We start from the raw sequence: 25,724 nt of genomic DNA, 5'->3' as shown, positions 1-25,724 counted from the left end.
CCAGGGCACAGGAGGGAGAAAGCCTAACCACTCAAGTACTTTTTCAGCCTCTGCTTGTGCCATGTTTGTTAATATACTATTGGCCAAACTAGTTACAAGCCTCATTGGAATTCATGGAGAGGGAAAGTATATCGTGGGAAGATATAACAGTGATGTGGCAAAGGATGTGACTGTAGAGAGGGGCAAAGAATTGGAGCCTTTGATACAATCAGTTTACCACAGACCACCTGCCTTAGAACTATCAGGGGTGGTGTTTAGTAATACAGATGCCTGAGATCCATAATGTTTGGCCCAAGTGAAAAAATGCAGATGCTGAATCCAAATAGGAGGGATCTTGCTTGGGCACCTGCATTTTTTTTTTTAAATTATTTATTTATTTATTGGCTGCATTGGGCCTTCGTTGCTGCGTGAGGGCTTTCTCTAGTTGTGGTGAGCAGGGGCTACTCTTTGTTGTGGTGCGCAGGCTTCAGCAGTTGTGGTGCATGGGCTTAGCTGCTCTGTGGCATGTGGGATCTTCCCAGATCAGGGCCCAAACCTGTGTCCCCTGCATTGGCATGCAGATTCTTAACTACTGCGCCACCAGGGAAGTCCCTGCAATTTTTTTTATAAGTTTGCCGATTGATTGTTTTACTTAGAAAGTATGAGGACTGCTGTTGTAGGCTTTTATTTTATTTTTTTAAAATTAATTAATTAATTAATTTATTGGCTGTGTTGGGTCTTTGTTGCTGCATGCGGGCTTTCTCTAGTTGCAGAGAGCGTGGGCTACTCTTTACTGGGGTGCACAGACTCCTCATTTTGATGGCTTCTTTTGTTGCAGAGCACGGGCTCTAGGCCGGTGGACTTCAGTAGTTGTGGCACATGGGCTCAGTAGTTATGGCTCTTGGACTCTAGAGTGCAGGCTCAATAGCTGTGGTGCACAGGCTTAGTTGCTCTGTGGCATGTGGGATCTTTCTGAACCAGGGGTCGAACCCGTGTCCCCTGCATTGGCAGGTGGATTCTTAGCCACTGTGCCAACTAGGAAGTCCCTGCTGTAGGCTTTTAAATGTGGGAGAAACATACTTGGATTTGCTTTTAGAAAAGTCACTGTAGCTCCAGTTGAATAATTCATTGGGGTGCAGCTGGGGAGGCAGGACGGAAGGCAAGAAAGCTAGTTACAAGCCATTATTGTAGTTCAGATGGTTGAAGACTGTGTTCAGGTTGGTGGTAAGGCAGGCCCAGGTTCAGATTCTAGCCCAGTTATTGGCAAGTGCTGTGGCCTTGGTAATCTCTGGAAACTCTGAGGCTCAGCTTTTTCATCTCCGTGATGGGAATGAGAGTAATCATTGTAACCATCTTGGTGAACAGGGCTTCCTCCGCCAGCAGCAAGGGACCAGGTGATGAGCATGGGGTGTCCAGGGAGTAAACATAAATGATAACCCCTGCCTGTCAAGGCAGCCCCCCAGGCTCTTGAACTGCCTGTAGGATACCAGGCACAAGAGATGCCTAACAGGCCATTTTACAATAGTTTATAATTAAAAATGTACCTTACATCTTCCTTAAAAGAAAGAGAAGAGGTAGCAGCTCCTTTTGGGGTAGCGTTTGAGTCCTCAGCCAAACGCCTAATCAAACCCAGGTTTTCTACCGAAGTGTTCTCTGTTTTTCCTCTGTCACTGGTTTCCTGGTTACCTGGCCTTCTTGGAGGTTCTAGGTGGAGTCTAGTTTGGTGGGAGATGGGGGAGGGCGGGTGCCAGAGAGGAGAACCCAGGCCTTGCAGTTCAGATTTTTGATAGTTCTTCCAAATGAGCTTATGCAGGCAGTCAAATGGACAGGAATGAAAGAAGAAGGCATCCTCCTGTAGCTTTAAATCTACCACCTCTCTTCAGCAATTCTTCATTTTTTAATATCCTGGGATCTTACAAAGATGGCGCTATCTGGGGCCTCCTCTGATTCCCTGTAGGGCCTGGGTTTGGATGGTTATGCCTTGGCACCTTCTAGGTCCCATTCATCTAGCTCAGATCTACATGGCTAATGGGGCCTGGCCACTTGGGGGGCAAATCTGTGCCTGATCCCAAGCTATAGATCTTTACACGTAATTTCCCATCATACTGCTTGGCTAGGCCTTGAACTAAAACATTAATTATCCAGCAGAACAAAGAGAAGCCCTGGGGATACATGGGGGGAGGGATTCCCCCTTAGAGCCGTAGAGCTGTGTTGGGAGGAGGCTTCTGGAAGTAACCAGCCAGGCACTGCTGACAACAGAGGTGGTGGCAGCTGGAGGAGAGGAAGGCTCTCTAGGCGGTTGCTATGCCATCTGTTGGGAACAGTGCACTTCTTATGACCCATGTCCTGGAAGTGTTGCAAGCAGGCAGGCTGATTAATTATTTCCCTGGGGTCTCCCTAACAGGGGAGAGAAACTGATGCTCGGTGGGCGTGAAAGAAAGGCCAGAACTTTCAACTAGTAGGGAATTTGTTTCCTGGCCTAACTGCAGCCACATGTGAAGGTATAGAAAACATATGTGCCTCTGATAAAAGATCACATTTAAAAGGGAAGACTAGAATGAAACCAGCACAACGGCGTCCTGTTTCTCATCAAACACCAAGCTCCACGTTTGCAGGCGCTCTGTGTGACTAGAGGGTGTTTAGAAGCGTTTCCAACAGGGCTGGGCTTCATTTCCATTTGCAACCTTTGTGTGTTTCTATTACTTACCGTCCCTCTCTAGTGAAGCCAGTCATTTATCATGGTGGTTCCCAAGCCTGCTAGACTCTTTGGTCCACTGAATCAGAATCCATGGAAGTAGCTGCCAGAAGCTGGACTTTTTCATAAGCTCCCCTGGCTGATTCCTATGCAGCGGGCCTTGAACTGCTCTGTGAACTGAGAGATGGACAACTGCAGGTTTAGAGTGCAGATGCATGCATAGGGGACTGTGTTATGTTGCTGGTAGCTGAGAGAATTTCACATGAAATTTTGTTTTTCTGACACACAAGCAAGGAAAGGGATAGGGTAGGGAAGTGGACAGAGGAGGGTGGGCAGGAATAGAAGACAGGCATTCGTAAGAGCTGAGGGTCATTGTAGGAGAAATAAAAACACCGAGAACAGTAAGTCTTTGAAATAATAAGCTACCAGTAGACACCCATCTCTAGTAATGGAATCATCATCTAGTCTCCCAAGCTAGAAACCTTGGAGATATTGCAAATCCTCTTTTCTCTTTTCATTTCAAGTGATCACCAACCCTTGCTCATGGATTCTGTTAGTCACAGCTGGTTGCTTAGCTCACAGCTGGTTCTTCCTCTTCTCTTGTTAATACCCAGGGGTTTGCTTGGGAATGAGGAAGCAATATACTCAGCTGGACTATCGCAGTAGCTTCTTCATTGGTCTTTGGCCAACATACATGCTCTGTCCTTTCATTCATCTTCTACTATGCCTCGGGAGTGACTGTCCTCAAGAAAATTCTAATACACTTAGTTTTCTATGTAGGAAAAAAAACCCTTTTTTTTTTTCCTTTTTCTTTTTTTTTTTTTTTTTGCAAACAGGATAGAATACAAACTCCTTAGAATGGTTCACAGTTTGGCCCTGAATTTCTTTTCCAAAATCATCTCTGTGTTGAAATTAAAGATGGTGGCAAATTCTTTGATGCTCCTCCCATAGAGAGGTGGGGTCTGTGTGCCTTCCCCTTGTTTCTGGGTGGGCTTCATGACTATTTTTACCAGTATAACATGGTGGAGGTGACGCTTTGCCTGTTTCTGGCCCAGGCCTTAAGAAACTGTCTGCTTCCATTTCCTATCTCTTAGAATCTACCTCCCAGCAAGGAGCTCTGAGACACTATGTAAGAAGTCCAACAACACTGAGAGGCTAGGTGTAGTTGCTTTGTTGATGATCTCAGCTACACCCAGATTTTTAATCCACCCTTGCCAAAATGCCAGACATGTGAGTAAAGCCATTTGGACCCTATGGACCAGATCATCCACCAGCTGAATATCGATGAGTGGCCATGTTTGATGCCATTTGGAGCGTAGGAATCTCCTAGCCAAGCCCTGCCCGAGTTCCTGATCCACAAAATGGTCAGATATAGTGAAATCATTTTTCTTTTAAGCCTCAAAATTTTGGGGACAATTTGTTTTACAACCATAGATAATTAGAACAATTTCCTACCAGCCTTCCCAAGCAACCTATACCCCAGTTACATGGAACTATTGTCAGTGTCCTAAACACATTAAACTCTTGTGCCAGGGATGCTCTTCTTTACCTTCCTTACTTGGCAGACTCCTGCTCATCCTTCAGGTATAGCTCAGGTATTAGCTCCCCTCCAAAGTCATTGTTGAACAAATGAATGGAAGGAAGCCTCTCTGCTCCATCCTACGCTACCATGGGTTCTTGGCCAGTACCGCTTTTAATGCAGTGTGGCTTTGTGATTATTTAAGTATTCATCTTTAATAATCTGATAATCCCTGGAGGGTAGGAATTGTGTCTTGTTCATCTTGGCATATCCAGTGCTGAGCATAGCGTTTGGTATATAGTGGGTGCACAATAAATGTTTGTTGAATGAAAGGAGGACTCAATAAACAAATAAAAAATGTGAAAGACATTTTTGTATCTATATTTTTTGGTAGGTTCAATCATGCCTTACTGGCTTTATCCAGTTAGAGCCACACATGAACTAGATCAATAAGTGATGGGCTCTTCTTGTCTTTTGTGAAATCCTGAGTCTTTGACAGCCTGGAGTGTTAGTTTGGCCTGTAAATATGTTGGAAAATTAAAGCCCACCTACCCAGAAGATGGAGGTGCTCCTGGTATATATGCAAGACTGGTGGATAGAAGCTGATGTGTAGACTTTCTCAGAAGTTTAAAGAGGCAACGGGATGTAATAAAAAGAGTTTTGGCTTGGAAGGAGGGATCATTGCCAGGCATGACCTCAGTTCTGTCACTGAGGGATTTTGCCAAGTTGCTTTATCTCCTTGGACCCCAGTTTTCTCTTGTGAAATGAGGCATTGGGCCAGGTGACGCGTTTGTTATCTCCCAGCCCTGACATTCTGTAAATCAGGCACTAACTTATTTCACTCGCGTTATACTCGCGTTATCTAGATGTGATAGCTGAACCCCTAATCTCTACCTCCTCATCCCTATTCCTTTGCCGACTCCCCATCTCTTTGTGCTGTGGTGGCAGTTGGGGAATCGTCTGCTTTAGAGGATCTTTCTGCAGTAGAAGGTTCTGTGTGGATGTAGGTCAGCTCTGTAGACCCAGGCTGCCCCTATTTACTGACAGATTTCCCTACACATTGATTTGAGGTGCTCTATAAAGATGTTCCTTTGATTCCCCCAACCCCTCCCAAGAATTACCTCCACGCTGGCTTGCCAGGGGTCTGAAATGGTGGTCTGAATTTTCCCTTAAGGCACTGAAGGCCCTCAGTTCAAATGCAAACATAATTAAACCACTAGCAGCCATTAAAATCTTATTTGAATGAGCTTATCACATCAGTTCCCTAAATCTGATTTCTCTAGAGCTTTTATACCTATTATCCCATCTAAATCTGCACAATAATTCCCTTAAAAGATGTGGAAATTAAATGTCTTTCAGGGGAAAAAAATCCAGTTTTCTGACCGCTAATCCTGTTATGTTCTTTCTAATATCACTGCTTTTACAAGCAGGGTCCTAAGGACAAGATAGTAAGGACAGGTATGTGTTGACAGAAGGAAGAAAAGAAATAGGAAGAATTGTCCCCTCTCCAAACCAACAAACTCCAGAGGTTGGAAATTTCTTAGAATGGCAGCAAGCAGGACCAGCATGAAGGCACTGTTTTCCTACCATGGGGTCATAAAGAGACTTTAAGAAAGATTCATGGAGGGATCTAGAAGACCTGCTTTGCCAAGTGTGATATTGTGGACTGGACTTTGAACATTTGGAGTTGGTCCCTCCTGGCAGCGTGACCTTAAGGAGATCGTTTCTCTTCTCTGAGCCAAGTTTCCTCAAGTGTAAAAGAGGGATCATAACACCCACCTTGTAGAGTTTCTGTTTTTTAATTTTTATTTTATATTGGAGTACAGTTGATTAATAATGTTGTGTTAGTTTTAGGTATACAGCAAAATGATTCAGTTATACATATACATGTATCTATTCCTTTTCAAATTCTTTCCCCATTTAGGTTATTACAGAATATTGAGCAGAGTTCCCTGTGCTATAGAGTATGTCCTTGTTGGTTATCTATTTTATATATAGCAGTGTGTACATGTCAATTCCAAACCAATTTATCCCTTCCCACCACCTTGCAGAGTTGTTGTGAAGATGAGAAAAGTGGTATGCAAGTCTTGGAAATCAGTACCTTCTACTACTAGTATCATCTATAGTAGTATTATTGCATCATAGGTAAAATTCCTGATAGACAATAACTGTTAGACTGACCCACAATCAATGTGATGGTTTATTTCCTAAAGGCAAGTATGTAGACAGGCTGGCTAATATGTAGAATCATTTAATTGGCAGGGATACATTACTTCACTAAGATTTGGGTATCATCCTTGTGAAGGCACGTTCTTTGTATCCAGTAATGTCTTCTACTTTAGTTCATCGTGCATTGATAATGAGGGCTGTTATTCATGGAAGGCTCACGTATTAATAAATTATTGCTGTCAGTGGTAAACTGGGAAATTCATGTGTCTCATTTCTCTAGGGAGAAATTGAGACTGAAGATTTATCTGGCCCATGTCAACACCCCAACTGCACTATTCTCTATCTCTTTCCTCTCTGTCTTTGAACTTGCTTTTCCCTCTGCCTGGAACACTCCTCTGCCTGCCCCGCTCCACTTCACGGGGCTGTCTCTGTTCATCCTTCAAGTTTCAGGGTAAATGGCACTTTTTCTGGGACACAGTCCTGGAGTAGGACTTTCTTAACTCTTCCCATGAACTTCTCTCATCATGAGGCTCACCATACCACATGCTAATAACCCCTTCCATCTCTTTTCCCCATGAGACTATAAGGTCTTCCTGGTCCACTAAGTGTATCCCTTGCACTTGGTCTAAGGCCTGGCAAATATTTGTTAAATGAGTGCGGATGTCGACTTGTTCCAAGAAAAATTAGGGTCAACATATAAGAAATGCAACAGAGTGACAGGGAAGAGGGCATATTCAAATACAGCAAAATGCAGGAAAACAAATGTTTAGGACTGAGCATGGGGAGATAGACTCAGGGAGAAAGTTAAGTAGATGCCTCAAGACAGGAACAAATTTAGTATTTCTGAGGAATGGAAAAGCCAGCAGAGGTGGCTGGATGGTGGTGGGCAAGGGGAAGAGTGGGGGAGCTCAGGCCAGGGAGGAAGACTGAGATTAGATCAAGGAGGGTCTTGTAATCAAGAAAAAGTAGCTTGGATTCTAAGTCTGATGAGGAGCGCTTGGGTGTGGAGGGGATGGAGGGAGGCGAAAGAAACAGGATGAGTTATTGGTGAAAAAAAATGAGATTTTTATTTCCAACAATAGGAAGAAAATGGATAATGTCTAAAGTGGATAATTCCAGAAGTAGAAGAGAGCATATTATTTTGAAACAGGGACATACATACCAGAAGAAGTAACTATAAGAGTTGAAAGTGGGGGCCTATGAATAGTAGGAATTGGGGTAAGTTGGGAGGAAGACAGATTATGCTATTTTCGCCGTGAACTTTAGTACTCTGAGTTTTTTATTTTTCATTTTTTTGTTGGAGTATAATTGTTTTACAATGTTGTGTGCTAACGACAGAACAATGAAGTGTACAATGAAGTGAATCAGCTATATGTACACATATATCCCCTCCCTCTTGGATCCCTCCCCCATCCTACTCTTCTAGGTCATCTCAGAGCACCAAGCTTAGCTCCCTGTGGTATACAGCGGGTTCTCACTAGCTGGTAGTGTGTTTATGTCACACGAATCCCCTAATTCATCCCACCCTCCCTACCCACTCCCACCGTGTCCACCTGTCTGTTCTCTATGTCTGTGTCTCTATTCCTGCCCTGCAAATATGTTCATCTGCACCATTTATCTAGATTCCACATATATGCGTTAATATACGATATTTGTTTTTCCCTTTCTGACTTACTTCTCTCTGTATGACAGACTCTAGGTCCATGCACATCTTCACAAATGACCCAGTTTTGTACCTTTTTATGGCTGAGTAATAGTCCATTGTACAAGGGTGAGTCAAAAATTATCTGGGTATATTAAAACTTCTATTGGCTGCACTGTCTTATCAGCACTTTCCGTTCAAGGCTACTATCTCCCCAGTCACTGCTATGTAGGTGTGAATGTGTTACATCGGTTCGTTTGTAACTGTGGTGCAAGCAAAAATGGATGCCCTGCTTATGATTTGCACAAAAGAAGAATAGCATGCAGCGATTCGTTTTTTGTGGTCTGAGGGTGTACCTGGTGCCGTTATTTATCGAAGACTTTGTGTACAGTATGGAGAAAGTGTTTTGTCGTGAAGTGTGTATGAATGGATAGAGAAGTTCAAGGGAGGTCACACAAGTGTTAGCCATCAAGAGGGAGATGGATGCCTGTCCACGGCTGATGACAACCTTGAGCGTACATGTGAAATGATTCTGTCGAATAGAGGAGTGACAGTGGATTATGTGGCAAATCATTTGCAAATCAGCCATGGCTCTGCCAATGAAATAATCCACAACAGACCTAGGTTTCGCAAAGTTTGTGCTGAAGCCTAAACTTCAGATTAAACGCAGAGGACTGCTATCCGAGGGCGTTGTGATCTTTCATGACAATGCACATCCGCACACTTCTGCCCACACTGTTGACAGTCTGTAAAAACTTCTTTTTGAGGTGTTAAAGCATCCTCCCTATAGTCCTGATCTTGCTCCATCGGACTTTCACCTGTTTGGTCCCCTGAACACAGCCCTACGAGGATGAAGATTCACTTCTGATGAAGAAGTGAAGGCAGCGGTGCATTCGTGGCTTGCAGCTCAGCCTAAAGCATTTTTTAATGAGGGAATACAAAAGCTTGTTGATTTGGATAAAGTGTATTGCAAAGCAAGGAGATTATGTTGAAAAATGATGTATTTGTCTTTTCTAAAAGTTAATTAAAATAAATTCTACAGCCAGAGTGCAGATAATTTTTGACTCACCCTCATATATACGTGCCACATCTTCTTTATCCATTCATCTGTTGATGGACATTTAGGTTGCTTTCATGTCCTGGCTATTGTAAATAGTGCTGCAGTGAACATTGGCTTACATGTGTCTTTTTGAATTATGGTTTTCTCAGGGTATATGACCAGTAGTGGGATTGCTGGATCATATGATAGTTCTCTTTTTAGTTTTTTAAGGAAACCTCATACTGTTCTCCATAGTGGCTGTATCAATTTACATTCCCACCAACAGTGTGAGAGGGTTCCCTTTTCTCCACAACCCTCTCCAGCATTTATTGTTTCTAAATTTTTTGATGATGGCCATTCTGACCAGTGTGAGGTAATACTTCATTGTAGTTTTGATTTGCATTTCTCTAATAATTAGTGATGTTGAGCATCTTTTCATGTGCCTCTTGGGCGTCTCTTTGTCTTCTTTGGAGAAATATCTATTTAGGTCTTCCACCCATTTTTTTGATTGGGTTGTTTGTTTGTTTTGATATTGAGCTACTTGAGCTTTTTATATATTTTGGAGATTAATCCTTTGTCAGTTGCTTCATTTGCAAATATTTTCTCCCATTCTGAAGGTTGTCCTTTCCTCTTGTTTATGGTTTCCTTTGCTGTGCAAAAGCTTTTAAGTTTCATTAGGTCCCATTTGTTTGTTTTTATTTTCATTACTCTAGGAGGTGGGTCAAAAAAGATCTTGCTGTGATTTATGTCAAAGAGTGTTTTTCCTATGTTTCCTTTAAGAGTTTTATAGTGTCTGGTCTTACATTTAGGTCTTTAATCTACTTTGAGTTTATTTTTGTGTATGGTGTTAGTGTTCTAATCTCATTCTTTTACATGTAGCTGTCCAGTTTTCCCAGCACCACTTATTGAAGAGACTGTCTTTTCTCCATTGTATATTCTTACCTCCTTTGTCATAGATTAGGTGACTGTGTGAGTTTTAAAATTTTATGTGTATATTTCATTTTCTTAAAAATTAGACACTTACTTAAAAAAAAAAAAGAAAAGGCGAGCTGTTACATGCTTCCTCTCTTTATACAGAACAGAAGTGGTTTTACATAAACATAAAGATGATGGAGGTTGATTTTCTAAACTCTCATTTGCCAAAGCTTGGAGGGATCCTCACCATGTTCACTTGTCAATTTTTTTAAAATGAAATTTGCAAAATGAAGGTATTTGAACCCAGGTAGATTAAGACCATTGTCTTTTTTCTACTCTGATTCCTCCTCCGTCACTTTCCCCCTTCGCAGAACACTGCTGAGGCGCCTCAGGCATTCTCGGGATCTAGCTAAGGGGAAAATGAGTTGGCCTTGCATCGGGTCCATGCTTCGTGGGATGTATTTCTGTAGCTTGCAGTCACTTCTGTGCATAGTGTTGTTTTTACTGGCTGTCCTGTAGCTGAGATGGCTTCCAGGAATATTCCTATCCAACTGGGCTGACTCGCCAGGTGTCCTGACACAAAATTCAGGGACTGAGTTGTCTCATAATTAAACTTGTCCTTGGGTTCTGGCACAGGAAGTGTGTATTTAAGTTTAGAGACTACGTAAGCAAACTTAAAAGCTTGAAATCTTACAACTCATATGTAAAATACACTTAACAGAGGTGTCCTCGAATTTCATCACAGTACTAAAATTTATACAACATTACCAATATCCAGTTGCGAGGCCGAAAGGAACTTTTTATGGCTAGCAACTGAAATGTAATTTTCAATCAGCATGCTAGATGAAGACGGAATGATCTTTCTATTCCCTGAATAGATACTGTAAAATAGAGGTGGTCAAACTAAAAAAATCTAGAAAAAAACTATTATAGATGCATGCCAGGCAATTAATTAATAAAAGACAGCACAGCTGTTTTTGCTAGGTTTTTTGAAATTTGTCTTATTAGCTTTTTAAAACTTGCACTTTATTGTAATTTCTTTTCTCATGGAAATTACATTTTTACTTTTGTACCTGATTTTGTATAATAATTTTGCATTCTTTTTCTTAAACAGCTCCTCAATTTCTACAAGCTTCAGGTCCACAAAACCTGATCTGCCCCTGATTGAGAGGAATTGCTTGTTTTTCCTGTGTAGGGATTAGGCAGAGGTGGAGCTGATGTGTAAGGAGCTGATTAGGAAATGGTGAGGAGGAAGCTTGGGGGATCCAGGAACACTTATTTTAGGTCTTAAAAACATAGGCTGAAGACTATTGTTTTTAAGCTGAGATGAAATTCACACAACAGAAAATCAGTCATTTTAAAGTGTACAAAGTAGTGGCATTTAGTACTTTCACAACGTTATGCGGCCACCACCACAATCTAGTTCCAAAACATTTTCATCACGCCACAGGAGGCCTGTAACCATTAAGCAGGCACTTCTTATTCCTAAGCCCCATCCCAGCCCCTGGCAACCTCCAATCTACATTTTGTTTCTATGGATTTACCCATTCTGAACATTTCATTTAAATGGAATGGGACAATATGTTACCTTTTGTGTTTGGCTTCTTTCACTTAACATAATATTTTCAAGCTTCATCCACATTGTAACATTATCAGTATCAAATTCCTATTAAATGATACACTGAAGTGTGTGTGCCCCGTGCGCATGCGTGCAGGCACATGTAAGGGTATTTCAGTACAGCTCATTTGGAAACCATTTCCCAATTCGGCTTAAAGCATTTATTGAGTTCCTATCATGTGCCAGGTACCAAGCTAGGCGCTGTTCTATTTTCTTGGTAACCATGGTTTCTGGATGAAAAAGAATGAACCTGAGGGCTCTTGCTGACTCTGCCAAACCCCATGAACCCTAATGCCGTGAGCTCAGCCTCACAATCCACTCTAACTCTCTATGTGATTTTGCCCCAGGAACTTTTGTCATCCTTTTACCAATATTTGGGGGGAGTGCAGGGCAGGAGTTGGCTAGGGGAGCATGTGAAACGTACATCAGGATAACTACCCAGGGTTGAGCGGACAAAGGAAAAGAAGGCAATAAAACATGAATTTCATGAATGCATCTGGCATTCCCTCTGACTCTCTGCTAGGACATCTCTCCGGGAGGGATGGAGAAGCGGCTCAGGTGGGCAGTTACACGTCAGGGCCCTGTGCTATCGTTCTCTTCTTGTGTTAACCTTTATGACCTTTGCAAATGAGCTTGGGATTTAAGACAGTGAATGAATACACTAATGTATAGTGTCATGGACTGGATATTTGTGTCCTCCTCAAATTATTATGTTGAAGCCCCAGTCCCCAATATGATGGTATTAGGAGGTGGGGCCTTTGAGAGGTAAGTACTTATGTTTAGATGAGGTTGTGAAGGTGGAGCCCCCACGACGCAGTTAGTATCCTTATAAGAAGAGAAAGAGACACCAGAGTTTCCTCTCTGCCACATGAGGATACAGCAAGAAGGTGGCCATCTGCAAGGCAGGAGGAGGGTCTTCACCAAGAACTGCATGTGCAGCACTTTGATCTTGGACTTTCCAGCCTACAGAACTGTGAGAAATAAGTATCTATTGTTTAAGCCACCCAGTCTAAGTTGTTTTATTATAGCAGCCTGAGCTAAGACATAGTAAGCAGCGAGTGGTATTTGTTGATTGGTGGCACTCTCATTTGCTCTTGGACTCCCTGTCCATTTGCTTTTCCTTTTTAAAAAAAATATATTTATTTATTTTTAGGTTGTATTGGGTCTTCATTGCTATGCACGGGCTTTCTCTAGTTGCGGTGAGTGGGAGCTACTCTTCATTGTGGTGCACGGGTGGGCTTCTCATTGCAGTGGCTTCTCTTGTGGAGCACAGGCTCTAGGTGCATGGGCTTCAGTAGTTGTGGCACATGGGCTCAGTAGTCGTGGTGCATGGGCTTAGTTGCTCTGCAGCATGTGGGATCTTCCCGGACCAGGGCTTGAACCCGTGTCCCCTGCATGGCAGGTGGATTCTTAACCACTGGCCACCAGGCAAGTCCCCATTTGCTTTTCCTTGAGCACCAATGAGGTGGGGTGCATCTCTGAAGACCAGTGAGGCAATGGGAATCAGAATCCAATATGAACTATGACCTTCCAGGGTCTTCTTGCATCTGTCTTTGTCAGTGGGTTTCCCATGGCAGAGAAATGGCCAGTCCACTGACTGGTGAGCCCTGTGTGTTGAGCTGTCTTGGTGAGCTGAGTCCTGTGTTTGGCACAAGCACTGCTTTGTCTGTTTAAGCCTCACAAGTATTCCAAGAGGAGGGATGATTATCATCTCCATTAAAGACAAGGAAATCAAGACTCAGGAAAGTGAATGAGTTTCTAAGAGCGCACAGTTAGTAAGCCACCGAGCTAGAATTCAAACCCAAAGGCAGCCTTCCTGCAAGTGTGGCATTCTTGATTTATACCCCAGCTAGGGAATACAGCCTGCCCCTGGAACTGCCAGAGGTTAAAAGAAAATATTCTTTTGACTTTGAAACTTCTCAGACCCAAAGCTGTTAGTGCATTCCATAAGCAAAGGATTTTTAAACTTTTTCTTTTAAATGTGGGAGGCGTTTCCCCATACTAGAAACAATAAAGTTTGGATTTAAAAGTCAATTAATGCACTGAGACAAGAAACCCCAACATACAGCTGGAGAGTGGAAAAACTTGCCAGGCCAGGCATTCATCTTGGAAGCAATCATGTATTTTACTTGGCTTTGGATTTCTGGAATGAGATCTTTGAAAAAGGGCTTTTTAATTTTACATCAGTTTCAATCCGGCGGTGTGGACCAGGCCTTTGCGTAAGCCATGGTGGGGACATTTATCTCAATAGAGAACGGAGAGTTGAAGAGTCATACATTCTCCCACTCAGCACCCTGTGTTGGGTTTTTCTTTCTCGTAGCTCTTATGGGAACTTCCTCTCCCTTAACGAGTCGCTCAGTCAGGCTGCAGCCAGCAGGGGACTGGAGAGGCTCTGGGAGACCAGGAGCCAGGCCCGGGAGGCAGCACCAGCTCTTCCTCCTGGGAAGATGCTGTGTTCTTCCTGCTGTCTTAGATCTTGCCTTTCTGTCCCGCAGTGGACAAGTTACGCAAAGGGAACATTTACTGGGTTCCCCACTCTCCCAGGGCAACATCACATGGCAGATCTCTGAAGCCACGAGGGGCGTTCTGGCTCCTCTTAAATTCTTCAAGCAAATTGAAATAGATGAAGTTCAAAACAAGTTTGCCAAACAATTCTGTAATCTGGACCCTGCTTAACCCTTCAGCCTTGGCCTTGATACAACACCCATGTCATACTCTGGACAGCTTGAATTGAGCACTGATTGAGCCATTCTCTTGGCCCTGTCACCTCAGGGCCTTTGCATATGTTGTTCCCTTTGCCTAAAATGGTTTTCCGGCCCTCCTTTACTTTTGCCTGGCTGCTACTACTTAGTCATCAGTGTACACTCTTCAATTGTACACACATTCTGGATCCCATGTCTTCCCCCCAGAATTTAGGACCAGCCCTGTGTAAACTTGCAAAGTCATCAAAACTGGCTCCCAGTACATCCTTCTCAGAGTTTTCATCTTTTCTCCTGGAATATTTTCTTCCCTTTCTGCCTTCAAGTGTCCAGCATCCTAATGCTTGTTCTCCTATTCGCTCTCATGGTTCTACTTGCTCTCCCCTTACCAAGAGATACTCTGCCAGAAAATTCTTCATGCAAATTGAAATAGATGAAGTTCAAGCCAAGGTTGCCAAACAGCTCTGTAATCTGGACTCTGCTTAACCCTTCGGGCTTGGCCTTGATACAACACCCATGTCATACTCCGGACAGCTTGAATTGAGCACTGACTGAGTTATTCTCTTGGTCCTGTCACCTCAGGGCCTTTGCATATGTTGCTCCCTCTGCCTAAAACAGTTTTTCCAGCCCTCCTTCACTTTTGTCTGGATGCTACTACTTAGTCATCCGTGTCAGCATGGATGTCCCTTCCTCAGGGAAAACTTGTTCTGACATCCTAAGACTAGATTGGGTACTCATTGCCCTCTGCTCCTTCTATTCAACATTTCCTGTTTTCTTGAAAGTCTCTCTCACTAACCCATGAGCTCCTCAGGAGGAAGCATTGTGCCCATTGACCTAGTATAGTCAGTCACCCATAAAATCTTTTTGAATAAATGAATAGTGAAGGATGTGCAGGGGACCACTATTTTTGTTTCTTTCACAAATCTGTGCTTCAACACGCTTAGCTATTAGGTGACTCTGAGTTAAAATAAAGGAAATGCAATTTTCAATTCTTCTCTAGGTGTCTTACTTCTTCGGAGAGATGGTGGCTTCAGAGATGAGGTCCCAGCAAAGGAGCACTCCAGGACTCACAGGTTCCAGAATGTGTGTGTGTTTTTTTTTAAAAGGTCAAGTTTGATATGATTGACCAGACCAAGAAAATTAATACAGACCTTTGTGGTGGAGAGTGGTGGACAGTAAAGCAGTTTTGAAGGCTGTGCAGAATACAAATAGGACCCTCTCTGCATACGAATAAAATAGAGGATGTTTGTACTATTTTGTTGGATAAAACTGAAATCTGACATTAAGGTGAAGGAAAAGAAGAGGGATAAGTTACAAACGGAAATAGCTACGTTTGAATATCAATGTTATATCAGACAATGTCTAAATCTAAAGACACATGGAATACCTTACCTAGTTTCTGTTGAGTTTCATGGACTGAGGGTGTAGTGGACAGGGGTGAAGAAGGTGGGTAGGACAGAAGACTGTTCTGCTGTGGCTAGAGGAAGTAGGAAAGCTTGTAAGGCAGGGGTAGCAGAAGAGGGACAGGGCATAAATTGGGTGATGCTAAATAGTAATTGGGTGATGTAAAAATGGTTTTAGTGAAGTGCTTTATGAGACCGTTTGACAGCAGATGTCCTCCTGTCCTCTTGTCCTAACTACACACCCTTGTCCACAAATGTCCATCTTCCTTATCATGGACTGGTCACTCTGTCTCTGTATCTCTGTCTCTGTCGCTATCTCTGTCTTTCTATATCTCTATCATCTCTCTTTCTCTTACTTCTTTCTCCTCTTTTTTTCTTTCTCTCCCCCATCTCTATCTCTATCTCTATCTCTATCTCTATCTCTGTCTCTGTCTCTATCTCTATCATCTCTATCTCTATCTCTATCTCTATGTCTATCTCTATCTATCATCTCTATCTCTATGTCTATCTCTATCTATCATCTCTATCTCTATGTCTATCTCTATCTCTATCTCTATCATCTCTATCTATCCTCTCTATCTCTATCGCTATCTCTATCTCTATCTCCATCTCTATCTCTATCATCTCTATCTATCATCTCTATCTCTATGTCTATCTCTATCTCTATCTCTATCATCTCTATCTATCCTCTCTATCTCTATCGCTATCTCTATCTCTATCTCCATCTCTATCTCTATCATCTCTATCTATCATCTCTATCTCTATCTCTATGTCTATCTCTATCTCTATCATCTCTATCTATCCTCTCTATCTCTATCGCTATCTCTATCTCTATCTCCATCTCTATCTCTATCATCTCTATCATCTCTATCTCTATCTCTATCTCTATCTCATCTCTATCTCTATCATCTCTGTCTCTATCTCTATCTCTACTTTTAGTCTCTAGGTGAAATAGAGAATGCACAGATGGATTAGACAGAATACATGCCAAAACCAGCGTATGGTTCCTTCCTAGGATATTGGGAACCACCCTTTCTGAAGTCAGGAGATAAACTCTGCTTTGCATCTGTTGTTTTCCACTCAGATAGGCAACTCTTTCTGCCTGTCACCAGCTCCTTCCTATAACAGGAGTGATTAACAATAGTTTGACGACTGATGGAATAAATCCATTTGATCGAACAATGAACACTTATGTGATTAATCTCCTTCCAAGGCCTTCCCTTCAGACGGTACCCAGTCGCCCCACCTCAGCGCTGCTTGCTGAAACACATCTGAAACTCATCTTCTGAGGTCACCTCAGACGGTCTGTTGGTTGGATCTGATGGTGTCTGGGGTGTCAGATGTCTTTCCTTTCATGGTCTGTTTTAACTTGAGGATCATCCAGAAGTCATGAGGTGATAATTTAGACGAAACCAAGAGTTGCAATATAGCATGAACATTTTTACTTCCTAGAAATTGTAAGATGGTGAGTGATATACTCAAATTTTATGCTGTTCAAAATCATCACTAACATGAATAAAGCTACTGATGGACTGAAGTCAATTAGTCTGGAGATGACATATTTTTGAAGGCATTTTCCTGGAATAAGTCCCTTCTGCTGAGGTTCTCCTTTTACCCTGTGATCATGGGCCCATTCACTGAAATTTTCAGTAACAATAATTAAAGAGTCATCAGCCTAGGTCAACCTGGGCCAAGCTCTTTTGCTTATTTCTTAAGCACAGACTGCTGTATATGTGCATGTTTCTAGAATTAACCTGGGTCCTTGAAATTTTCCCTCTTTCTTCTATTGCAGCTTTGCCACATCAAGCCCAGATGTCATTTAGGACTATGCTGTCTCTTGGAGATTTACTTGAAATTGATCCAAATGCCACCCAATGGCTGGTGGCAATCTGGAGTTTTCATAACTTCTGTGACTTCCTTACTTCTCTTTGTCTTCAATGTCCTGCTTTTGTCTATATGTTTTTTTTTTTTCTCCCTTGCCTTATTCTATGTTGGGTGGGAAAGACTACCTATCAACATTTTCCACAAGAAATACACACACATCAAGCATTTTACATTTTTTTTTGGTGGGGGAAGGGATAGAGTTCATCCTAAATATTTGGAAAAAGGATGTATGTAGATTGCATGTGTTTATCACAGAGGGAGGTTCACTCCCCTCAACCATGGGAATCACTGTGTCTCTCTCTGTCTCTCTCTGTCTCTCTCTGTCTCTCTCTCTGTCTCTCTGCCCTATCACATGCTGCTGATCCTTCATCCTTATGACACTTTCTACTCCATACCCTTCCAAAGATATTGGACAAGATTAAACTAGCAGCAGTAATCCCCAAGTTTATAATGGCTCAAAGATGGTCCAAAATGTTATTCCTGATCAAGGAGTGCCTTCTTCTCTTGTTCAACTTCTGATTCAACATCTTATGCTTCTTCCATCTCTTGGCTCAGCCATTTTCAACATGCTGTTTCCAAGGTTACTATGCCTGTATGCATCCTGCTGGTGGAAGGAGAAAGGACTCTGGAAACAATAAACATCACTCTGTTCATGTTCTGTTGGCTAGAAGTCAGTCAGATGGCCACTCCTGGGGAACTGGGAAGTGTTGTCTGGCTGGCTTCCCTAGAAATAGAGTGTAGTAGGCAGATTCTGAGATGGTCCCAAGTGATTCTTGCCTTTGAGTATCCATGCCCTTGTGTAATCCCCTCCCTCTAGTCCCTCATCACTATGGTGGATCTGGTGGTTCACTCATAGTGAATAAAATACAGTTAAGGTGATGGATGTTACTTCCATGATTAGGTTACAAAAGACTGTGACTTCCATTTTGCCCCCAGCTGGTTCTTGCTGGCTTTAATGCAGCAGGCTGCCTGCCATGCTGGGGAGACCCCCACCCCCCATAAGAAACCGAGAGCTGCCTGTAGCCAACAGCGAGCAAGGAGCTGAGACCCTCAGCCCAGCAGTCTCTGAGGAACTGAATCCTGCCAGCAAACACTGAACGAGCTTGCAAATAGATCCTTCCCAGTTGAACCTTGAGATGCCTGCATCCAACTGACACCATCATTGCAGCCTTGTACAGACCCTGACAGATGACCCAGCTAAGCTGTGCCTGGAGACCTGACCCACAGAAACTGTGATAGCAAATGTGTATTGTTTTAAATGGCTATATTTTGGGGTCATTTGTTATGCAGCAATAGGTAACTAATACAGAAAGGAACCTGGATTATTAAGAGCTTGATAGTCACTCGCCAAAGGCTTTTCTCATGAGGATAGACACACCCCTCCCCAGGCTGTCCTGCTCCCTAGGGTACCCCTGGAATGCAGGTGAATGAAGACACAATATGGTTTGGCTACCAGCAGAAAGCTTTCACATACCAACTGTATTAGCTTCCTAATGCGGCTGTAACATATTACCACACAATTAGTGACAACACAGATTTATACTCTTATGGTTCTAGAGGTCAGAAGCCCAAAATAAGTCATGTGGGGCTAAAGTCAAAGTGTTGGCAAGACTGGATGCCTTCTAGAGGCTCTAAGGCACAATCTATTTTCTTGTCTTTTCTAACTCCTAGGGGCCACCTGTGTTCCTTGGATTGTAGCCCCTCCTTCATTCTTCAAGCAGCAGTGCATCCTCAGATCTTTCTCTGACTTTCCTGCCTCCTCTATTCACTTATCAGGACTCTTGTGATTACCTTGAGCCCACCTGCTAATCCAAGATAATCTCCCTTTTGCAAGGTCTTTAATCACATCTGAAAATTCCCTTTTGCCATGTGAAGTAACAGATTCACAGATTCCAGGGATTAGGATATAGACATCTTTGGGGGAGTGGCCATTATTGTGTCTACCTCTCCAATCTATGATTTTTGGTCCCTTCCTTTTTCCCTAGTACTTAATAACCACAGCAGTGATAACCTAAGTGCCGTCAACTCCAGGAGAGACCACGTAAAGATGGGAAAATTTGACTTTTGTCTCCTTAGTCTGTTGAGTCTGTGCTCTTTGCCTATGCCTCAAGCCTTTGATTTTACCTATTTTAAGGTTAATCACCCTCTCCTTTTGGGCAACTCCATTTTTAAAGGTGTTAAGAAGATGAACAAATTCTTTGGCACTGGAAGCAAGACAGAGGGTGGTGAGGATATGACAGATGTAGCAACTGAGGTTTCCAAAGATAGAACAATTTGTCCAAACTAGGCAGTAGCTGAACTGAGTTTGAATCCTTCTCATTGGTGCTAAAACTCCTGCTTTTTTTCTCTTACTAACCTGGAAGTTTACTTTCAAAGAAAGCAATCAGAATTTATATTTAAGCAGAGACTAAAGGTCTTGTCTGATATCAGGCTATTAAAAATAGTAAATGTAGAAATAGGAAGAACTTTAAACTAATAAAGGTTGGAACTTTAGAACAATGATTTCCCACTTCTGAATCAAAAAGTCTTAGCTGAAATACTAAGAAGCAGGAAGCAAACTCATCAATATCAAACATATTTAAAATGTGTAGAGGAAGACATAAGGTAATATTTCTCTCATGTTTTACTCCACAAGAACCCTGATGTATGCCCCCGTCTGCTAGAGAATCACGCATCTTCTGTACCTTCCTAACAATCCTGAGGATATTGTCACATTTTATATTTGATATTCTGTACTTTGTATTATGGAAACACTTCTTTTTCCAACTATAAAATTTCACTCTAATCATTATTATTATTTTTTACATGGTTGTAAAATATGCCTTTTATGGAACAATACTTTATCCCCAAAGGTGGGGAATTTCACATTAAAAGGAAGATATATCTGGGCAGGTGAGTGCTCTGTAATTATTAGATATGTTTTTTTCAAACTACTCAGCAGAGAATCTCTGCGTTTCCAGAGCTGACATGAATTTTTAAAAAAATTTTTTATTGGAGTATAGTTGATTTAGAATTGTGTTAGTTTCAGGTGTACAGCGAAGTGTATCAATTATATATATACATATATATATATACTCTTTTTTAGATTACGTATATATATACACACACATACACACTCTTTTTTAGATTCTTTTCCCATATGGGTCATTACAGAGTATTGAGTAGAGTTCCCTGTGCTACACAGTAGGTCCTTTTTAGTTGTCTATTTTGCATACAGTAGTGTGGATATGTCAATCCCAGTCTCCCAATTTATCCCTTTCCCCTCCTTACCCCCTGATAACCATAAGTTAGTTTTCTATATCTGTAACTCTGTTTCTGTTTTGTAGATAAGTTTCTGTACGATTCAACTATGGTACAGCGTAGAGGTTCTGCGCTTGGCTCAAGGGTAAATATTTTGAGGGTTGAGATGGTATGCTTTCAGGAAAATATAATTTACTGCTTCTGGAGTAAAAACAAAATTAATACAAGATATAGCACGCAGAACCGTCTTGGCCTTGCGCTGCTGAGCAGTGTTTTAGTGAGTTACATCTGAATGAATGAGAAACACATGGATGAAACGTCCCTTGTGGCTACTCCTGGACCCAGAGCTGGCAGGGGGACGTGCTTAACCAAATGCACTGTGTTTTTCTGAACACCACGCTTGAGAACATCAGCCAGTGGGAGGCTGCTCTTTCTCTTTTGTCCCTAACCGTGCACACTGGCAAAGCTGGTGGATGCTCTTGTACGTCTGAATCTTTGGCAAGGAAATGGGTGGGAAGAGTGGAAAAACTAGATTTGGACCGCAGTGGGATTCTCAAGGCATGATAGTACAGTGTGGTGAGTGTTGGATTAGAATTGAGTTTTATTTCTCCCTTTGATACAGAATTGTACGCAAGCAACTGTTCTGGGAAAGTAGATTTCCAATAAACCCGCAGGACAGAGGGACCTTTTCAGAGTTGGGAGACAAGAAGGGGAGAATCTGTAAATGAGGGGGTCTCCTCAGGTGGAACGGTTGATCAGCTGATTCTGCCACAGATTGGGAATTGAGGTGCTAGGCTCTCTCCATCCAGTCTTGTTGCTTTAGTCCTAGAGGGAGGCCCCCAAACTCTCTTTTCTTCAACTGAGGTAGATGTGAAGGCTACCTTTCATGCAGTTCTCTCTCCTTGACACCTCACAGCAAGCTACTCAAGGCAGGTGCTCTTACCTGACTCCAGTAGATTAAGAAATCGCAGCTCAGAGGAGAAAAACAATCCACCCAGGGTTGCCTAGCCAGTCAGTTTCAGAGCCAGGTCCCCAAATTATTTCTTCTGAGCCCCATTCCCACGATCTCTGGCCTATGCCAGGCAAACAGTCACACAGGTGGCCCCATTTAGCACTCAAGACTCTACGACTAAACCAACAGGAAGCATCCCTGTTTTCAACTTTGCTCTCCCCCGAGCTCAGGGAGCAGGGCCCTCTCCTCCTTAGATGGTCACACTGGCCTGTTTCTTCCTTTTCCCTCTCTTCCCTGCCCGATGAGTCACCCAATTAATAACAGTCTCAGTGAATAGGATAGTGTTTAGAACCAGCAGGACAGATTTCAGGGTGAAAAGTCCATGCACGCAGGTGGACCATAGGTACCCGGCTTGGAATGATGGTAGCATTTGTCTGACGTCTCTTCTTGGTTCCTACCTGCTTTTTCTCCAGCTGATCACACTCACCTTCACAGACCTGAAAGGTCCTTTTTGTGGGGTGAGGATGTGACTCTTCAGTTTCAGGTTAAAACAACCCGGTGGAAACTCACAGCTGGGTACCTGCTTCTCTGACTGAGCTTCTGGCCAGAACTGGCAGGCCCTTCCCCTGAATTAATGCACCCTAGTGGGCCTAGGCCCCTTGGTCTCTTTTGATTTTGTGACATTTATTCTATCTCGTTTATTTTCTGTGACTAGTGCTGTTGCTTTTGTCCTGGTTTCTCTAGGACCTGATAATAATCCCCTGTTCTTTCTATTCTCAGTTTGCATCACACCCCCTGGCTTCCCTTAGCCACCTCTGTAATGAGTCAGGCTTGATGGGGCTCAGTTTTTCACCTGTAAAATGGGCATAGCCTACAGTATTGTGGGAATAAAGAGAGCTAACATTTAAAGTTCCTGTCACTATTTGAGCAATACATGGAATTTTTCCCCTTTCTGCCACTCAAGAAAGCTGAAGTTAAGAAGTCGAGTCACTGGCACAAGATGTGGTAGATCCTGTGGTTCTCAACTAGGGGAGATTTTGCCCCCTAGGAAACACCTGGCAATGTCTGCAGACATTGGTTGTCACCATTGGAGGGCACGTGCTACTGGCATCTAGTGGTGGAACCCAGGGACACTGCTACACGTCCTACAGTGCAAAGGGCAGCCCCTCCCAACAAAGAATCATCTAGCTCCAAACGTCAATAGTGCTAAGGTTGTGAATCCCTCTCACAGATGATAAACTGTATGTATTTGTCCTTGTGCTGAAAGACATATACAAGTACTGCTTCGACCTCTATAGTATTAATATCACTATATAGATCAATAATATAAACTAATAATAATGAAATCAATATTAATATCAATATTCATGTAATAAAAACTTTATTAAGCACTTACTATAGATCAGGCAAATGTATCAATGGGTTTAATTATCACAATAACCCTCTTAAAGTTATCTTTTTTTTTCTTCCTTAAAACAACACAAATTTATTATCTTATAATTCTGTAGGTTAGAAGTCAGACACAGGTCTCAGTGGACTAAAATCAAGGTGTCAGCAGAGCTGCATTCCTTTCTGGAGGCTTTGGAGAAAATATTTCCTTACCTTTTCCAGTTTCCAGCAGCTGCCCTTTAAACACGGCTCCCCTTCCTCCATCTTTAAAGCCAGCGACCCTGAACCTCTGACCGTTCTTCCTGATTCTGTTCTGTGCCCCCCACTCTAAGGAGTGACTGTATTGGACCTACTCAGATAATCCAGGGTAATATCCTTATAGTTCCATCTGCAATCTTAATTCCCCCTTTGCCATGTAACCTACCATATTCACAGGTTCCAGAGATTATTCTGCTAATCAGGAAAATTATTTCATTTTTAAAGAGTTCCTTTTATCATCCTTAGTTTACACCCAAGGCTCAGAGAGTTTAGGTCCCGGTACATATTTACTGGAATATGTACCCTGACCTTAAATAGTCTTAGATTCCACCACTCATTCTATAATATTATATCGTCTCTCAATTCTTGGTGTGATTAGGAATACGTCTGGGACAAAATAGTCAGCAGGAGGCAGCCGAGGACTTCCCAGCAGCCTGTTAGAAGTCCCAGCTGCGGTGCGATTTGGAGAATGAGGGTAATCACACCCACGCTTACTCAGTGGTGAATCCTGGCCTCTGCGCCTGGATATCCCCTCTGCTAAGGACTGGGAGGGACTCTGACCTATGTGGGGGTGACTTGGCGATCCCTGTTATTCTGTATTAAGTCTAACAAGAGAGGGTTTCTATGGACAGCTCCTGTCAGGGGTCAGAAAGAGTGAAGGAAGGGTGGAAACAACTTGAAGTAGAAAAAAGTCTGTTACTGAAGAATCTCTCCTTGGTGAGGGAGCTGGTTTTCCAAAGCCCCCCCACAGCGGTGAGAGACACAGCCCGTGGTGGGCATTTCAGCCCATTAATAAAAAGGAGGTGGGGGTGGTGCAGGGAGAGGGCCTGGGGTCTTCCAATGCTTTCCTCCCAGAAGCTGTGACTCCCCAACAAGCCGTTCAGAGGGAGGAAAATCTGGTTGAATGTACTGGTAGTTTTGCATGGGAGGACTTCCTGTGGCCAAGGGGGTCACGCGAGCATCAGCAGCCTCTGTTCATTGTGCACAGGCCTCTGGCCATCTGGACCACCCAGGGGCCGTGTTTTCCTAAGGAGGGCAGGATGAAGGAGAGGGGCTTGACACCGCAGCCCCGAGGTAATTACCAGATGGCAAAATGCTCCTTTCATTGGATGATTCAGAACAACCAGTCACCCCAGGAAAGCTAATCTGATTTTGTCTTTAGCGTCCGGTTTCTCCCTTTCCAGGACTCTTTCCTTGACGGAGAGCAGCAAAGGCTGCCTCTGAAGGGCTGAAAGAAATTGCTTCAGAGCCGCTGAGGGTGTGGGTGGGTCAACGCCCGCCCCCTCCTCTGCTGTGGCGGACAAGTCTCAGGTCTGATGTGCACTCCTCCCAGAGGGGATAAGGGCCGGAGAAAGACAGGTCCTGGGGGGAAGCGCCCCTTGGCCACCCTCCAGCTGTATGAATGCCGACAAATTCTCAGAACTTTGCAAAATGGGGATGATAACTCCTACATTCTAGGATTAAATAAAAGCACACGTGATGTGGCCAGGTCTACTCTCCATAGATGCTAATTCCTCTTCCATTCTGATGCTCCACTGGCCTTGCTCACACACCATCTAGCACTTTCCTGATGTGAAACGTCAAAGGGAAAGCGTATAAGAACGCGGCGATTCGCAAAATGAATGAGCCCATTTCCGAGCATGTCTGAATAGGTGTGTGTGCACGCGGGTGTGGCCTGATGCCCGCTCTTCCAGCTCTCCAATAACCTCCAGCTCCTTTTCTGCCTCGAGGTCCACTGACCTTTTGCCCACCTCGCTGCCCCGCCAGCCCGAATTGGGTTCAATGAAGGAAATGGAAGTAACAGCGCCCCAAATGTCTTTTTGCGCGCACGAACGTCTGAATAAAGGTTTTATTTTCCTTTCAAAATATTCTTCCTTTAAAGCTTTTGTTTCGCTCAGCCTTGGAATCGCTGCCATTCCTGCTCCTCTGTGTAAAAATTTAGAAAACAGGGCACGGACCTAGATATTAGGGAGATTTTATTGCAGAAACAGAGAGACACTCTGGCTCCCTGTCTCTCCCCCACCCCGCCCCACGCGCACACGCATTCCCAGCCCCGGACTCTTCGACCAGCAGAGGGCAGCAAAGCACAAGGGATCGGAGTCTCCGGACCCAGCGCGGTCGCATTCCAGGTGGGTCTTGAAACTAGCTGACTTGGGCCTAAGCCTTTGCTTCGGCCAGTGATTCCTTTCTTTCTCACACTTAGCTGATGGGTAAATCGTTCAGGCGGCAGAAGGAACATATACTTTAGAGCAAGACAGAGGTTTGCGTCCTGATTGCCTTAGTTTCTTTTGTAAATAGGAGATAACAGTAATAGCTACCATTT

This window comes from Hippopotamus amphibius, chromosome 5 (genome assembly GCF_030028045.1).
Source record: "Hippopotamus amphibius kiboko isolate mHipAmp2 chromosome 5, mHipAmp2.hap2, whole genome shotgun sequence".
NCBI classification, from domain to species: domain Eukaryota; kingdom Metazoa; phylum Chordata; class Mammalia; order Artiodactyla; family Hippopotamidae; genus Hippopotamus; species Hippopotamus amphibius.
This window is presented reverse-complemented; position numbering follows the sequence as displayed.